Below are 17988 nucleotides of genomic sequence, written 5' to 3'. Positions count from 1 at the left end.
GATTCAGTGATAACAATATAACTGGCTTCCCATTGTCTTTCCATTGGTGGGATTCATTATTTAGGTAAGTGGGCAGTTTACCTTTCCCACACACATGGCAATAGACATTTTTTTCCTAATTTTCAATGGTGTCATACTGATGATGGCCATTATGGAGGAAGATACCAGGGGAGGCCTAGAAAGTTGAAGGCATAATGAAGAGCAGCCTGTAGGAGATGGGGTGAAGTGGCTGAGGGTGTAACACTGGTCTGGATTGAGGACAGCCTGAAGGGTCTGTGAGAGGGCAGTGGGTTGTGAGATGTGTGGTCTCTAGGGAGGGGCAGTGGAGAATGGGGTGAAGGCCCACAAGGAGTGCGTAGGCCTTCTGCAGGAGTTCGGAGGATGCTGGATGGAGGTGGGTATGTGGGGAGCTGCTGGGGCACTCCAGGCTATCCAGCTGTCAGAGGTGCATGGAACACAGACACATGGAGACATCAGAGGGCAGCCCACCACCCAGCTGTGGTGCAGTGCGTGCCGTAGGAGCTGCTGCAGAGCAGTGGCCATACCCGCAGGTGAGCTTCTGAAGGCCAGGGCAGGCTGCATGAATTCACAGCTGGGCCGAGCAACAAAGACATAGCTGGCATAGGCTCTCCCAGCAGGGGGAGCTGATCACAGTTTCTTCAGAAGACACCTAAGATTCCCTCCATAGCAACCATCTTGGTGACGCAAGACACTTTTGAGCAAAGGAAGCGTTTAGGAGGATCCCATTATCTTACAAGGAGACAACTTTTCATGGAGGTGGACTAGATTTCAGGAAGCAAGTCAGTGCGTGGACCAGGCCCATCAGGCTTGCTAGAGGGGCCAAACCCAGGGGTGAGTGGGGCTCTTCTGGCAAATACAATGAGGTCGAGGCACAAGGATTTTGTTGCACTTTGAGGTCATTCTCAGAGGCATTATTATCAACAAGTTCATACATAGGGAGGGAATGGATTAGACACACTGCATTAGGGACCACCTGGAAACAAATCTAAGGACCCTCAAGATAAATACGGCCAATACCATGAGGGTCATCTTCCATGACACCTGGTTAGTTTGACTTTCTCTATCTTGGAACTGAAGTTTTTCCTGCTTTGAAGAGCACACCCTCACACACAAAACCTTCCTGCCAGCACCCGTTGAGCTCCCTCCACATAATATCTCCCAGACAGGGTCTTTCAGCAGCCAGGATGCCCATGCTATGGCCAAGTGGGAGGAGATCCTTCTCTCTGCAGCAGTACAGGGTCTTATCATTATGCTTTATTTCCCTTTGTTTTTGACAGAGTTTCACTCTTGCTGTCCAGGCTGGAGTGCAGTGGCGTGACCTCGGCTCACAGCAACCTCTGCCTCCCAGGTCAAGTGATTCTCCTGCCTCAGCCTCCGGAGGAGCTGGGATTACAGGTGTGCACAACCACACCTAGCTGATTTTTGTATTTTTAGTAGAGACAGGGTTTTACCACGTTGGCCGGGCTGGTCTTGATCTGCTGACCTCAGGTGATCCACCCGCTTTGACCTCCTAAAGTGCTGGGATTACAAGCGTGAGCCACTGCTCTAGGCCTTTATCTCCTCTTATATATCATTGAGGGTCTAAAGAAATGTGAAAGCTAATTTGCATGACAAATATCTTGTTGCTCCTTCAAAACAGCTCCTTCAGGACAAGAAGGGACCAATCTCTTCCTCTGATTCACAGTCTAACAGCTAATGGGATGTGACAAAAATGCTTTAAGATCGGTTATACTGTTAACTGTCAGAAGGAAAGAAGCTATAAAGATAGCCTCCTAGAGCTTCCTCAGTGACCTTAATGAAGATTCACTGAAGATCTGGCTGTGTTGAAGTCATCATAGATATAGAATAAAGTCTCTAGTCTCTCAGACACTGTCTAGTCCTTCTAAACTAGATACTCAAACGAAGCTCTCAGAGAGCCAGATGTCTCTGCTGCCAGCCCAGCAGGGTGTGCCCTGGCACCCTCTCATCTTCCTGGGGGGCAGCTGCAGTATTTCTGGTCACTGCTGTCATTTTTGTGTCCACCCTGGTTCCCTCCAGCCTCAGCCAATAGCCCAGTAAGCACTCATATGTCTCTGTAAGATTAAGCGAGTTGCAGGGGCATTTCTTCAAAACATGACTTGATTGTATTTTTCTTCTTAAATCCTCCTTTTCCTTCTCCACTCCCCACAGGATATTGTACAGACCTCTTGATGAGGCCTGGAAAATCTTCGTTGCTCTAGTGAACTGGGTTATGACACGCTGAGTCTCGCCATTAAGTCAATATTTAGAAGTGCAATTTAGAAATGGCACTAGTTCAAGTCTTCCTGTCAGGTAGATAAAGCAGCAGGCTTAAAAAATCATCCACAGTGAAGAGTCCAATATACTCCACCTCAAGTCTTGAGGTGTTTAATATCGTTCACCAGGCCCTTTAGCACCCCGCCCAATGTTGCCATTGGAGTGCAGGGAGAAATATGCCGAAATATGCCTCTGGAAAAGATCCCAGGCCCTAAGTCAGGGTAGGCTCCCAGAATCAGCCAGAAACTGTATATAGGACCCAGTTGTGTTCTGCAAGGAGTGAGAGCTGAGTGTGTGTTGTTCACTCACTTAATCCCTCCACCCTATCCTTCTAGTTTAATGTTAAAGGAATTGGTGGGAGTGGAGGGCGGTGAGGAAGAGACTCCAGCGTTCACTTCATATTGGAAAGCAACCCAAAGCAGAGAAGAATTATGGGAGAAAGGAGGAAAAATAGGGAATATGGGAGAATAGTAAGATATGGTGTAGAAATGCAGCTTGATATCTTTGGATAAGCATGGCTACATTACATGGTAGCAGCAGTTTTTAAGTTTATTCTTATGACTATTATAAAATACAAAAAAGGAATTAAAAAATACCAACTTTTTAAGAGTCTGTGCTTAATACTCCTTGGAGTTCTAAGTTCACATCTCCCACCATGCATTTGGCAATGTTAACTCCCTACAGCCAAGCAGTCAGGAGGACTTGGATGCAACCACTCATATGCTCCTGGAATGGGGCTCGGTGTGGGTCTGGGCTCTTCTCCTGGCCTCTTCCTGTCCAGGGCAGGCCTTCAGACCAATAAGACACCTTCTATGTAGAGAAACACACATTTGCACCTGGCTTCCACTCCCACACTTTCCAGCAGTGGGCTGGGTAGGGAGTTAGTGGGTGGGCATTTGACTCAGCTTCTATCAAATTTTGCTTGCTATAATCAAGGTGATGTCATCTGGATAATAAGAGGCATGCATTGGCTACTGGTCAAGAATTACAGGTCAGCTCTAGCCTCTTTCTCTTTCTTGCCATGGTAGGTCCTTGACAACCTTCAGTCAGGCTGATCTTAGAAGCAGAGGCTCAGGCACAGGGAAAATTAGGAGCTCAGCATTGCTCATACAGAGGTGTGAGTAAACCTAACAGCTAAGTCACGGCCTCTATGCATGTGACACCAATCCTCTGGATAAAAACTGGAATTTTTTAGGCAGATGTCAAAACATTGCAAACACAAGTGGTCTGGATATCCACTAGTTTTTAAACAACATTACCAGTTTGGCATTAGACTTTGTGATTTATGTAATTTTAGGACTGGAAGAGGCCTGAGTCAAGGCATAATTTGCTGGTTCCTGCCCTCATTAGTCAAGAACCTCTTTAGGAAACTGATAAAAACTGTAGACGTCTTTCCAGAAGAATGCATCCACATCCACTACACTCACACTTTTGTTGTCATGTAGTATAACAGATTACAATGCTGAGGATTGCCAAGCAGTCCTTGATGTGATAACACACACATACCTACGATAGCTAATGGATTTGATTTTTTTAATGCAATAGAAATGTGTTAAAAACTCATCGAAGTATCAAATGAAACCTAAGCTTCTGCAATTAATGTTGTCTGGCAAGGGTAGGCTTGGGTCAAAACTCTGTAAGCCTCTTTGGGTTGAATTCACATTGCATCATTTCCTTTGTCAGTAACTTTGGCAAGATCTGCATTGCTGATGTTGTCTTTGACAGCAAGAAAAGGATTGCAAATTCACATCTCAAGAGTGAGATTGTCTCCACAAAATGATCCTCAAAAGCATTCTGGCCGGGCGCGGTGGCTCAAGCCTGTAATCCCAGCACTTTGGGAGGCCGAGATGGGCGGATCACGAGGTCAGGAGATCGAGACCATCCTGGCTAACATGGTGAAACCCTGTCTCTACTAAAAAACACACAAAAAACTAGCCGGGTGAGGTGGCGGGCACCTGTAGTCCCAGCTACTCGGGAGGCTGAGGCAGGAGAATGGCGTAAACCCGGGAGGCGGAGCTTGCAGTGAGCTGAGATCCGGCCACTGTACTCCAGCCTGGGTGACAGAGCAAGACTCCGTCTCCAAAAAAAAAAAAAAGCATTCTGCAGGGTTTCTAGGCGTCGACCCGTTTCTGCTGCAGAGAAATGGAAGAGATGCTGCCTCTCTGGACTGCTGTCTGCAGAAGTGATCCCTCCAGTGTTCAAAAGTTTTTATAGCTGTCTAACCACATCCAATCTCCCTTTGCAGGATGGTATCTTGGCCAAAAGAGCACATAGTTTTTTAGCAGCATCCCTTATGTAGATTAGAAAGTCTTAAAGAGAAATCCAGGGACGAACATCCATCCTTCGAAAATCATGGCAAGTCCATTTCTTCACAAAACATCTTTAAAGGGTGTGACTCAAGGCCTTGGGATGGACTCTCAGGAGGCAACCATGAGCAAAAGCAGATACAGACCCTCCTCACCTGCACCCCCTCCTGAGAACTTACCATCCAGTGAAGGAGGTAGACAATCTAATACTTATCCAAATAAATGTAAAAGTACAGTGATCAAAAGTACAATCATGAAAAGCAAGCATGATGACATAATCTAATAAGGAGTCTAGCTCCATCTGAGAGGGTTAACAAAGGTGTCCTTAGAAAGTGACCATGAGGGCATGGGTAAGGTGGGAAGGAGACCCCAAACTCAAGGAGCAGCAGGTGCTAAGGTCCTGGATAGGGTGGGAGGCATGAAAGTCTCAAGACACTGAAAGAAGGGAGGAGAGGTGTGGTGTGGAAAGGGCGAGAGAGGCTGAGGCCAGGCCAGGCTCTAACAGCCAAGCTGAATACTTTTATTTTTCTTTGAAACAGGGTCTTTCTCTGTTGCCTAGGCTAGAGTGCAGTGGTGTGATCACAGCTCACTGCAGCCTCGACCTCCTGGGCTCAAAGGATACTCACACCTCAGCTTCCTAAGTAGGTGGGTTGATAGGTGCACCCCTCCGGCTGCAACCTGAATGGAATGGAGATATCCGGGGGGGTGAATGAGGGCGACGGACGCATCAGGAAGTCATTGTGGAAAACTGGGGAGCAGGTGAGCATGGCTCAGACTGGGCAACAGAAGTGGTGAGAAATGGCTGGGTTGGAGGCACACTTAGGAATTGGAACTGCCAGGTCCTGCTGATGAATTGGATTTGCGAGTAAGGGATTGGACGGTGACAGGAATGGCCCTGGGCTTCTTGCTCACAGAACTGCATAGATGGTGATTCTTCACTGAATCAGGCGTGGCTGAAAGAGGAGCAGTCTGGAGGCAGAGGGACATCAACTCGGAGTTGGCTCTGGGACATCGAGCTGCCAGGTCTGAAGCTCAGAGAAGAGAGGTGAAGATACAAAGACGTGACCCAATGGCGCATCAGAGGTCAGCGCAGCTGTGGGAATGGAGAAGTTTACCCGGGGAGAGTGCAGAACTGGAAAGAAAAAAGGGTCCTGGACACAGCCTTGAGGAAATCTAATTTTTAGTAACCAGATGGAGGAGGGTGAACCTGCAAAGGACACCAAGGAAGAAAGGCTTCGGAAGCAGGAGAAGCCCCAGCAGAGCTGAGAAAAGCAAGGGAAGGTAGCATCACTCTGCGTAGCCATCTGATGAGGGGCCCGTCCCATCTGAGAGGCAGGGAAAGGCTTCCCTGAGACAGTGACACTACTTGACAACTGTTGACACACACTCATTACAGAGGCCAAAAGGATGCAAGACGGAGCGGGCATTGTAAGCATTTAATGTTGCTGAGCATCACAGGGACTGCAAAAGGAGCATCTGCATTTATTAACAGCGCAACCCTAGCCAGCTCTGGACTTTGCGGCTGTTTCATTTCTTTAACATTATAATTTCTCACTTTGTGTAGCAAGGATGCATTGTTTTTATAGCAAGAAAAACAATTCAGGTTGTTTCGACTAATTTCTTTTTTTTTCGAAACAGAGTCTCTCTCTGTTGCCCAGGCTGCAGTGCAGTGGCACAATCTCAGCTCATTGCAACCTCTGCCTCCCAGGTTCAAGCAATTCTCTGCCTCAGCCTCTCGAGTAGCTGGGATTACAAGCACCCGCCACCATGCCCAGCTAATTTTTCTATTTTTAGTAAAGACGGGGCTTCACCGTCTTGGTCAGGCTGGTCTTCAACTTCTGACCTCATGATCCACTTGTCTCGGCCTCTTAAAGTGCTGGGATTACAGGCGTGAGCCACTGCGCCCAGCCGTTTCAACTAATTTCTAAACATCGTTAGTCAACCCTTGAAAATTGGCTGAAAATTAACTGGGATATACACAAAAAAGAGAGGACAGATGAGTAACAGCAGACAAACTAAACCAAAAAAAGAAAAAAGAAAAGCTTAAAATCAGAGTCATGAATATTCCTTTTAAACCAAATTATTGTGTTGACAAAATTGATGTGCTAACCAAATTATTTCCAGCCAGATTGCTTTGTTCCAAATTTGTTTCAACATAACTGCACAATAGTCCATTCATTCTTGGGCAGTCACTGGCCCCTGTGGGTTTACTGTAAGGAATTCCCTGACATGCATCGCGTATCTACCGGAGGTTTTCAAACTGCATTCGCTTGCCCTCAGCTTCCCAGTCAAGTTTCAGGGACTCAGGGGCTGGAGAGGCAGGAGATATCTGGGATTCCTTTGGGAAAAGGTTTCTCTGAAAAAGAAAGTTGGAAATCAACTGCCTATGCTGTTCACTGGTGTGTTCATTCCATGATGGTTTTCTTGTGTGGCCTGTGTACCTGACACATGGGACACAGACAGAATGTGTCACAGACCTGCCACCAAGAAGCTTAGAGCCTAATCACATAGCCAGGTGTGTCAAAAATAATTGCATCATAGCACAACACGTGCAGTGAGCAAAGGAGACCAACCTCAGGCTTCATCACGTCTCCCTGGAGCTGTGTTGTGCCAACTTCTTACAATCAATGGAGTGCTGTCTCAGGAATGGAGAACAACACGTGTCATTGATGCTTTCATGTTGAAGGAAAAAAGAAAGAAGAACAAGGGGAGAGGATAGAAAGGAAGGGAGGGAAGAAAGAAAAGGAGGCAGGGAGGTGAAAGGGGAGAAACAGCAAGGCAAAGGAAGGAGGAAAGGTGGAAAACAGAAGATAAGGCAGAAGGGGCTCGGGAAGGACAAGCGTTCCTTAGGCTGAGCGAGTCGCTCCACGTGCAACCCTGCACTTAGGCGCCTGCAGATTAGAACAAGTGAACTATGTTTCAGGGGCTCTCCTTGAGGCAGTGGCTAGGCCAGGGCATAAATTCGGGAAGGCCCTTCTCAGGCTGCTCACCTCTTCCTCCTCCTGGTGCTCCACCTGGTCTGCCCTGCTCGGCCCAGTCCTTCCCAGGGCCTGCCCTTCCTTCCTCAGTGCCCTCTGTCCTCCGCTGAATTTCAACCAGGGCCAGGACTGTGGGCTCTCAGGCCACACACTGTTTCATCCTAACACTTCTCGGTGCCTTACATAAAGGAACCATGAATTCAGGATTGTACCCCAGGGTGGGACCCAGTGAGGAAGACCTTGTTCTCAAGGTCAAGTGCCAGCTACAGATGCTGGGGCCTCTCTCTGTGTCCTGCCTGCTCGGAGCTTGTTTAGGGTGGAGAAGCTTCCTTCCTATGGAGAGTGCCGTCTGATCTGGAGCAGGCGCTGGTAGTGGGTCTCAGGGGCTGGGTGAGGCGGTCCTGCCACCTCCCTTTGCCTCCTACCTTAGTTAGGCCATTAGACTTGACCTCAGGCTCCCTGGACAGCCTTGGCTGCTCCAGACACCTGCAGAAAGAGGGGTCTCTCCAGAGAATCCCGGGGGAAAGGCTGCTCCCAGTCCCCTCCACAGGACTGGGGAAGTGGAGGCTGAGGGAACATGCAGGGGGAAGTGGGTGGCAGGGCTGCCGTTTGGGGCTGTCTGACTCTAGTCCCACGAGAGGTCCTTGCACCAGGACCTGGTTTCTGGCCAGGTCTGGAGAGGGGCTGGCACTGCTGGGGCTCCCGCTGGCCTTCCCAGCTGTGCCAGCCCAACTCCCCAGAGCACAGTCCAGGGGTGGCAGATTTGGGCGGGGAGCAGTCCTGGCAAATTAAAGAAGGGGGCTCCAGGTTGGTACCCCCATATTAAATTGGCCCTCAGAGGAGAATGCCAGAGTCTGGTGAGTGGGGCAGCCTGCACTCTTTCTGTATCGTCTGCCTTCCTCCTAGGCCTAGGCCCCATTCTGTGTCAGCACCAAACACCTCCTAGAGCAGAAATGTGGGTTGCGGGACCAGGGGGCCCTGCCAGCCTCTGCTGCACCTTTCCTAGCTGAGTCTGTGGGCTCTTGGCAGCCTGATCCAGAGTCTGTTGGAGGGACTTCACTGTGGTGGAACAGGGAGGTGGCACTTTTGCCTAACCTGAGCCCTTTGTGTGCAGAGAGCTGCGCCCCCTACTGCCTGTCCCTCCTGTTCAGCTGTAGTATTTCCAGCACTTCACTGGGGCACTTGGGGAACTTCAGGGCAGAAGATTTTTTTTTTTAAAAGCCAGAACATGGATTCCAGATCCTTGCGGTCACTCATTCACTGCGAGGCGTGCAGAAGTCCCTCAGCCTCTCTCTGCTCTTACCTCCCTGTCTCCCCAGATCCTGCACTAGGTTGCAGAGGTGCAGGAGGCAGCAGGAGCCCTGTTTCAGATTGCCCAGAGAATTCTGGGATAGGCCATGAGGGCCAACGCCATGACAGGAAGTGGGGCTCCCAGGAAAGGGACACATAGGGGGAGAGGCCACCAGGTCCATGCAGAAGGGGAGGAGGACAGAGCCTGACCGTGTCATGTCTCAGGGCTCACCCACAGGACTGAGGCAGAGGCAGAGTTCATTGAAAAGGCCACAGGACTGGGTAGGCCATGAGAGCTGGCACCGGGCTGCTGCCCAAAACCCACAGAGAAGAGGCTTTGCAGGGCCCACAGGCACTGCTCCCTCCTCGCCTCGGCTCTTCCTGTGAGCGGCTCAGAACCACCTGAGAAGCCTGGGAGACCATGAGACTCTAGTAGACATGGGGAATAAGGTCATTTGTAAGACTTGGGAATCACAGACTCAAATTGGAGGGGTGAGGGAGGAATTCCTAGACAGGGGCAAGAGGTTCAGCAACCCTGATGAGCTCTGCATTAAAGGACCTCTTGGCATCCTGCATCCCAGGTAGGTCCAGTCTGCTGTGATCCAAGTGCGAGGAAACCAGCTCCTTGAAGAAGGAGGCTTTGGTTAGGAAAACCGTGCGGTGCAGAAAGTCAAGAGGGCTTCCTTTGTGGGAAGCATGGAGTCATCGTAATCCTTTCAAGATTGAGAAGGTCATGAGGCACGTGCCTCAGACACAAAGACCCTGTGGATCACATATGTCAAGTGGCCTGCAGGGGCCGTAATTCCAGTCATGGTCATTCATTCCGCTCACCTGGTCCCACTTGGAAGAAGTGCAGTCCCTGACCGTGAGCCAGGGATTTTTCCTGATCTAAAGCTAACCAGCAGATAGAGAGATGAAAGCGTGGCCTTTGGCCTCATTATGCCTGGCTGTAGTTTCACCACCTGCCTCCCTGAAGCTGAGACTCAGCCTGGGTATGGCACAGATTCCCTCTCATCTTGGTTTCCTATTAGTCACTTTCCGTGCCCAGTGGGTCATTTTCAGTTGAGTTTTCAGAGTCAGCGCTAATGGATGAGTTGGTTCTCATCTAATTTGTCTTCCCCAGCTTGCTCTCACCCCTGCACACAGGGCCAGTCTGCAGGGTCACCCTGCGCTTAGGCTAGCCCACCCCCTTCCTCCCCGCATCAGAAGGGAGCCACTGCCAAAGGTCCCCCAGCCCCGTGGGCAAGGCCGACCCCAGGAAAAGTGTCTCTGAGATCAAAGGCCGTGCTTTCCCCCAAGGACTTGTTCCCACAAGCTTCTGTGCCTCAGATGTATTTTCCTGGAAAAGGTTACGTGCTTTTAAGAGAGTTAATTGGCTTAGCTGTTTTAATAAGCTCTCTTGAGACATGTATTCAACAGTTGCACACCTGTCTCACATCACATAAAATGCAGCGCACAGGGGTTATTGTTACAAGATGTGTCAAAGTTGGCAGGCAGCAGGAGCTACACTTGGAAGGGGAAACCTAGGCTCTAGGAAGTTTGGAGAAATGTAATTTTTATGGGCTCAACGCGGTGGTCCTTGGAGAGAGTTGCCAGAAGCGAGTCTCCTTCAGGAAGGCAGTGTGCACAGTGGAAAGTACCAGAGCTAGACCCGATGGCTGGCAGAGCGGGAGACCTTGGGACGTTCACTTCTCCCATAGGAGGCCTTTGCTTTCTCAGCTGTAGATGAAGGGGTTTGAGGTACGATGACAGGTACAGCTGTGAAAGCTGTTAATTGCACAGGATGCCACATCTGTGGGGGGCATCGTCCATATTGTAGACGTTACAGATTTGCATATATATGTTGACAATTTTTGGTCCAAGCCAATAAAGTGTTATAAAAAAATAAGTATATCAAAATAATTTTCTAATGGGTGGAAGTTATACGTTTTGAAGAAGAAATGCCTTATTATTATTATTTTGAACGAAAGCCCATGGGGTTAGCGATGGCTGTCATTGGTTGTCCTTTAAGTTCTCACTAATGCTTTTTTTCCAATCGGGATGTACTTATTAGGTTGTAGGAGAAGACTGCCCGAGGTGGGAATACCCAGCAAGAAGGCAGACTCTAGACAGAGATAAGAGTAGGTCCTAAAAAATGAGCCCTAATTAAGGGCATTTCCCTGTAATGTTCCCTGGGAATGATGAGGAAACAAGACAGAGTAAAGCTAAAACATGCTCTCAAAGTTGTCATGAAACCAAAATCTTGCCCCAAGTCCCTGATTAATGTTTGAAATTGCACAAGGCAGCCTATCGCCCTTGTTGCCGCCTTCTCCACAGATCCCTGAGGCAGAGATTCAGAAAGCCCTGCTTTCTTCAGTTGTGTTGGGGTGACTTGCAAGCTCTCAGCTGACCAGATTCCATGCTCCCTGTGGAGCCATGAAAATGGCCTGGAGGCAACAGCCTGCGAGGTTGAGCAATGCTCGCCCACTTCACAGATTGAGCCTGTGGGAGATACAGGAGAGGGGCCTGCAGACTCCTGATTAGACAGCTACCTCCTGGGATTCACACAACACTCCCCCTCCAGTCTGATTTCCATCAGATAAAGGCTAGAGAAAACAAAACAAAGCTCCCACGCAAATTCACCTCGGAATAATTAACTTTGCTCCCTCTAAAACTTTGCTGAATCTGAAACTGCTCTCTCTTCCACGCTCCCTTTCACTGCCGTTATCATTTATTGCTGGCCGTTGCCTTTGCCAGTCATTTATTCACTCTGGGTTTTAACATTAGAGGTAAGGGCAGATGTTTTCCCCTTGGGGATTTCACCGTGTAGAGGCCATTCTACAGAGACACAGCAGAAGGATCGCACCTGTCCAGTCTCCATCCACTTGGGTGGTAGTCCCATTCCTTCTCAGAGACACATGACTTCCACTCAAATGAACGGTGTCTGCAGCACTTGCATTCAAGGCACCTCTGATGGGTGGTGCCTCTCACCCCATTATCTGAGTCTGTAATCATCTCAGTAGATCGTAATTAGGATGTCCTATTTGCCCTGGCTTCGAAGTTTCTTCCTCTCTCTGCTCTGCACATAGAGCTTTAGTTGGGGGATAACCTCAAAGAGAATAACTTACGCCACTGTCAGACAGATTTCACCTCTTACCTCCAACTGTCATCATCACTTCTGGCCCAGTTGCTTCCAGGACATTACAGTTCCCATAGAGTGGAGCTACTGCTGCCTAGTTTCTTAGTTCAGGAGTCTTCAGACTTAATTCCCAAGGATTTCCAAGAGCAAAATTAGTTTTAAAGAAACCAATTCTAAGATCCTCAAAGTCCATGTGTATTGCTAAAGTCATCCTGACTGAAACATGTTCTTTACTGTTTTATGTAAGAAAAAGATACCTCTCACCCATCAAGAATATTACTAAGGTGCATTGCCACAGTATGTAAATGCCTTTAGCCCCAGACAGATGGTTCAAAATATTGATGCAAATGTTGGAAAGTGAGTGAATCCAGTAACAAAATAACAAAACTTAAAAGAGAAGATATTTCCAATGTTTGCTTTTAAATTATTTAAGAAAAACTTAATTGAGCTGTCAGCTGAAATATTGTTTTCAAATGCATGATGATAGATCATTGTGCGATTTTGGCATTCAAAGAAGCAGTTCAAAGAATTAAATGACATTGGTACAAAAAACTCCTTCTATTTATATATATTTATTTATGTGAACAACTTTCTCAGCACTTACATTTAATGACTAGAAATAGCATTGATTCTGAACTTGTCTCATTCTAGAAATCAGTCATATTTATCCATGAATATACAAATTAGTTTTTTAAAGTACACCTATTTCTTTCATTAAGACATACATTTCTAATAAAATGTAAAGATAATTTCTAAAATTACAACCTTTTATGTTTAAAAATTATTTGTTGAAATGTGGGGTTCTAGTTGGTACAATGCCCAGCTAAGTTGTTTTGAAACAACGCATCTCTCCAGGAACAACTAGAAAAGCTGCTGGCCTGCATGCATGTGTGCATGCATTTATGTGTGTGATGGACCAGAGACAAGCCAAGTCCTGGAGAAAGAGCTGCCTCTGGCGGCAATGGTACCCTGTCTCTCCTTCAGCCAAATGCTGACCACAAAAGCAGCAGCTGAGAGGTCAAGAGACATGGCAGCACTATTGGATAGGGGAAAGGACAAAAATTGGAGTTCAGGGCCCACTAAGGAAAAGAAATCTAGTAAAAATCCCAGACTTTCAGTTGGAACAATAAAAAGCAACACCCTAGCAGTAAGAATAAGCTAGAAATAGACAAGGGGGAAGCTGTCATAAAGACACAGCTAAGCTCCAAATCATCTTAATCCTTGACTGAATCCACTCTGGATTAAGGTAGTCTGCTGATAGCCTAAATCCTCACCATGAGCAAAACTGTGTGCTTGCTAGAAGGTAACGACATATCCTGTTAAGCGGTATTTACAGTTTTGTGTATACAATATGTAGTATTCAATTTAAAGGAAAAAAAAACCCAAAAACGTAATACAAGAAAACAAGGCCTGACTGAAAAACCAAGAGAGAGAAACAAAGCGGAATAGACCCAAAACCACTATAGGCCGGGCACAGGGGCTCACACCTGTAATCCCAGCACTCTGGGAGGCTGAGGCAGGTGGATTGCTTGAGGTAAGGTGTTTGAGACCAGCCTGGCCAACATGACAAAGCTCTGTCTCTATTAAAAATACAAAAATTAACCAAGTGTGGTGGCAGGTGCCTGAAGTCCTAGCTACTCAGGAGGCTGATGCAGGAGAATTGCTTGAACCTGGGAAGCAGAGGTTGCAGTGAGCTAAGATTGTGCCCCTGCACTCCAGCCTGGGTGACAGAGCGAGACTCCATCTCAAAAAAAAAAAAAAAGAACTATGATAAAAGACTAAATCACAAAATGGAGACCTGCAGTAGTAAGTTAAAATCTTTTTTACAAAGGGAACTCTAGAAATAAAGAGAGAGCTATCCAGCTTCAATGTGAAGACACAAAAGGATGAACAAGGCAGAAAAGCATGTAAGAGACATGCAGTATATAGTGAAGGGGTCACAGCAGGAGAGGGAAAAGGGGCAGAAGTAATATTTGAGTAATAATAATTGAGAATTTCCCCAAACTGACAAGAAATACCAAACCATACATTCACGAAGTGCTGTGAAACACAGGAAAGAGCCTCATGGATTTCAGAACTGGTGAAAACCAAAGACAATGAGAAAATCTTAAAAGAAGCCAGAGAAAATTGTTCAGTGGGGCAATAATAAGACTGACAGCTGACTTTCCAACCAAATATTGGAATTCAAGGAGACAGTGGAATGAGATGCTCAGAATGATATGAGAAAACAATGATCAACCTAAAATTCTGTATCAAGTGAAAATATCCTTCAAAAATGATAGCATAGTAAACTGAGATAGCAACCATAGTAAACACAGAGATAGCAAACTGAGAGAACTTATTGCCAGCAGGCCTAGAGTAAAGGAAATATTAACTTCTTTAGACAGAAGGAAAATGATCACAGATGGAAGAGCAGAGATGGAGGAGGAAATGAAGAGTAATAGAAAGGGTGAGTGTGTAGCTAAACTTAAATAAATAATAATACTAAAAGTCCCTTTTTTGGATTAAAATTCTGTAGAGAATTAAAATACATGACAATAGAAGCACAGAAGATGGGAGAAATGTAAATTTCCGAGTTAAAGTATCTGAATGTTCTTGCATTTTCTGGGAAGTTGTGGAATGAAAATTTATATTTTAATATTTTAATAATTTTAATTTTAAAAAAATTTAATTTTTAAAAAAATTAATAAAAAATTTAATAAATATAAAATTTAATAGACATTAATAGACTAATATTTCCATTTTTATCATCTCTGGGGCCCTTTGCAAGGAAGAGGTTAATCAAAATATATAAATAGCAAACTAATAGAGGAAGGAAAATGGCACAATAATAACAATGTATACTTTATTCAAAAGAAATTAAAGAAGGAGACAAAAACTATCAAATGTGTGATGGATACAAAATGTAGTTAATTGGCTGATTTAAACACAAAAATATCAGAAAATACATTAATGTAAATTTTTATTTTTTTACTAGTATTTTGTTAAATATTTTAATGAATCAGAATATATGTAGTGTTCCATTTACAAAAAATTCAAAACAGCTGAAGCTAATGTACAGTGTTAGAACAGTATTCACCCTTGGGTGAACAGTGATGAGAAGGGAGCATGAAAAGGCACCCATAAGTGATGACTGTGTTCTGTTTCCTGACATGGATACTCAGTATACAGCTGCCTTCACCTCTTAAGGATTCACTGAACAGTACCCTTATGAATTATTGACTTTTTTGCATCTATGTTAAACTTTGATAGAAATTTACTTTAAAAATAACTATCATTGGACTGGATAAAACCAAAAACTAATATAGGCTACTGATGAAGACATGCATTAAATATAAGTATGCAGAAAGTTGAAAGTAATCGCATTTTTAAAAGACACACTGCACAAAACACTAAGAGAGCTGGTGCAGCTATAATAACACTAGGCAATGTAGACTCTAAGCCGAGAATGTTTTTAAGTTAAGGACAATTCATGTTGATATAAATTTTTATCTGCTAAGAAGATGTAACAGTGTAAATAGTAATGTTCCTAATTACACACTCTCAACATAGATAAGTCAAAAATTGGCAGCACTAAAAGGAGAAACAGGTAAATTCACAACGATAGTGGACTTAAATACATCTTTCTCAATAACTGATAGAATAAGAGAACAAGAAGTTAGAAACCTACAGAAAATTTACATAATTAACATTTTTACCTAATTGAATTTACTAGAACTCTGCACCTAGCTGCTGCATAAACATTACTTTCAAGTACACATGAAACATTTATCAAAAATGGCCATATGTTAGCCATAAAATCTTTCTCAACAAATTGAAAAGGTCTGAAATCATCAGAATATGTCCTATGACTGTCATGTAATTAAACAGTAATCAATAACAAAAATAAAACTTAAAATCTCATACATTTGGAAAACAACCAGACTTCTAAATAACTTTTGATTCAAAGAAGTAATTGTGAAAACTTAGAAAAATCTTGAACTGAGGGATAGTAAAAATGCTACATATGATGTAGTGGCTTAAGAATAATGCAGCTAAAGTCATCCTTATAAGGAAATTAACAGGCATACAAGATGCATTAGCTAAGACGGCAAAAAGTAATGACTTGTCTCCAACTCAAGGCAAATTAAATTATCCCCAAATATAAAGAAGAAAATCATGAAGAGTAGAAATGAATAAAATAGAAAATAAACATACGACAAAGAAAACTGACAAAGCCCCATTTATTTTTGGGGAAAAAAAGCCTATTAAAATGGATGCAAACTTGACAAGGCTTATAAAGAAATAAAGAGCGAAGACACAAATAGCCAATAATGAAATGAAAAAAGGATATCAACAGAGAACCTGTAAACCTTAAAAAGCCAGCAGCAGAGTATGAAAATGTTACACCAATGTATTTGAAAGCACAGATGAAACAGACAGATTTCTAGGGAAAACATCACCAAAACACAAAAAAAGAAATAGAAAATTGGAATACTTCTATATCTGTTTTTAAATTAAATCTTTAAAAAACCATTCCTAAAATAATAACCCAGCATTAGACACCTCCACTAGTGTAGTTTTCAAACATTTAAGGAAAAAATAATAGCAATCTTACAGAAATTCTTTCAGAGAATGCATAAAGATAAATCGAGTCAGGCATGGTGGCACACACTTGTAATCCCCGCTACTTGGGAGGCTGAGGCAAGAAGATCCCCAGAGTTCAGGAATTCAAGACTGGCCTGGCCAACACAGTGAGATACCAACTCTTAAAAAAAAAAAAAAAAAGATAAATCACTACCATAATGAGGTTAGCATAATCTTGATACAAAAATGTGACACATTAAAAGAAAGTAAAATTACAAGACAACCTTTTTCATGAACATAGATAGAAAAATTAGAAACAAAGTATTTGCATCCTGAATCTATCAATACGTAAATAGAACAATATATGCCAAACAATTGGATTTATAAAAGGAAAACGCACATTTAACATTTAAAAATCACGCCAGTCTGGGTGACAGAGTGAGACTCCATCTGAAAGAAAAAAAAAAATCAATCAATATCATTTACAACAGTATTAGAATGAAAGAGAAAATCATTTAATCATTTCAGTAGATACATGAAAAGCAATTGATACAATCCTAAACTAAGATTTACTAAAATAAAGTTGGGTAACTAGTACACTGCACCCTTAGTGTGATAAAGGATATCTACAAAAAAAAAAAAAAAGTGACAACAAACATTATAGTTTATGGAGAAATGCATTCAGGACTATGTGAGGGTGCCTTCTAGCATGACTTCTATTCAGCTTTGTATAAAAGTAAAACAATTACAAAGGCAAAAAACTGTCATTATTCACAGATGACTGTTTTGGAAAAACCCCAAAGAATTCACTTTTAGAATTAATAAGAGGCATTTTTATACAAATTCAACATTTAAAAATTATTGTATTAATATCAACTAAAAACTGAGAAAAAATTAAAAGGTCAATACCATTTATAGTAAATTCAAATACATGAAAGATGGAAGAATAAATCTAACAAAAATGGCTCAAGAACTTAATATCAAAAAGCATTTAAAGAAATGTAAAAAGGCCTAAATAATTGGAAAAATATATTATGTTTATAAATAGGTAATCTTAATATTTTATCAGTTTTCTCAGAATGGATCTACAGATTCACTGTAATCCCAATCAAAATCCCAACTATGTGTGTGTGTGTGAATTGAAAGATTGATTCTAAAATTTATATGAAATGCAAAGACTCAAGAATAGCTGAAACTATTTGGAGACAGATGAACAAAACAGGAAGATTTACTCCATTAATAGATACAGACCTATTTTAAACTACAAAAAGGAAGACAAATTGTATTTCCGCAAGAGTAGTTAAATAGACGAAGGGTAAAGGTCAGAAATTCCTGAAATAAACCCACAAACATATGATCCAATATCAGATTTATGACAGTGACACTGCCACAAAGTGATAAAAGATAGTCTCCAAAAAATTATGATTGATCAATT

At 43.7% G+C, this 17988-nt stretch overlaps 1 protein-coding gene across 2 annotated transcripts in view; it reads left to right on the top strand.

Moving 5' to 3' along the window:
- Positions 1-17988, top strand: part of ENPP6 (ectonucleotide pyrophosphatase/phosphodiesterase 6) — a 118441-nt gene that overhangs the window by 57879 nt on the left and 42574 nt on the right. The window lies entirely within an intron of this gene.

Source organism: Trachypithecus francoisi, unplaced genomic scaffold, assembly GCF_009764315.1.
Source record: "Trachypithecus francoisi isolate TF-2019V2 unplaced genomic scaffold, Tfra_2.0 Lachesis_group1, whole genome shotgun sequence".
NCBI classification, from domain to species: domain Eukaryota; kingdom Metazoa; phylum Chordata; class Mammalia; order Primates; family Cercopithecidae; genus Trachypithecus; species Trachypithecus francoisi.
Note: the sequence above shows the minus strand (reverse complement) of the source record. Positions and strands in the feature narration are given on the sequence as shown.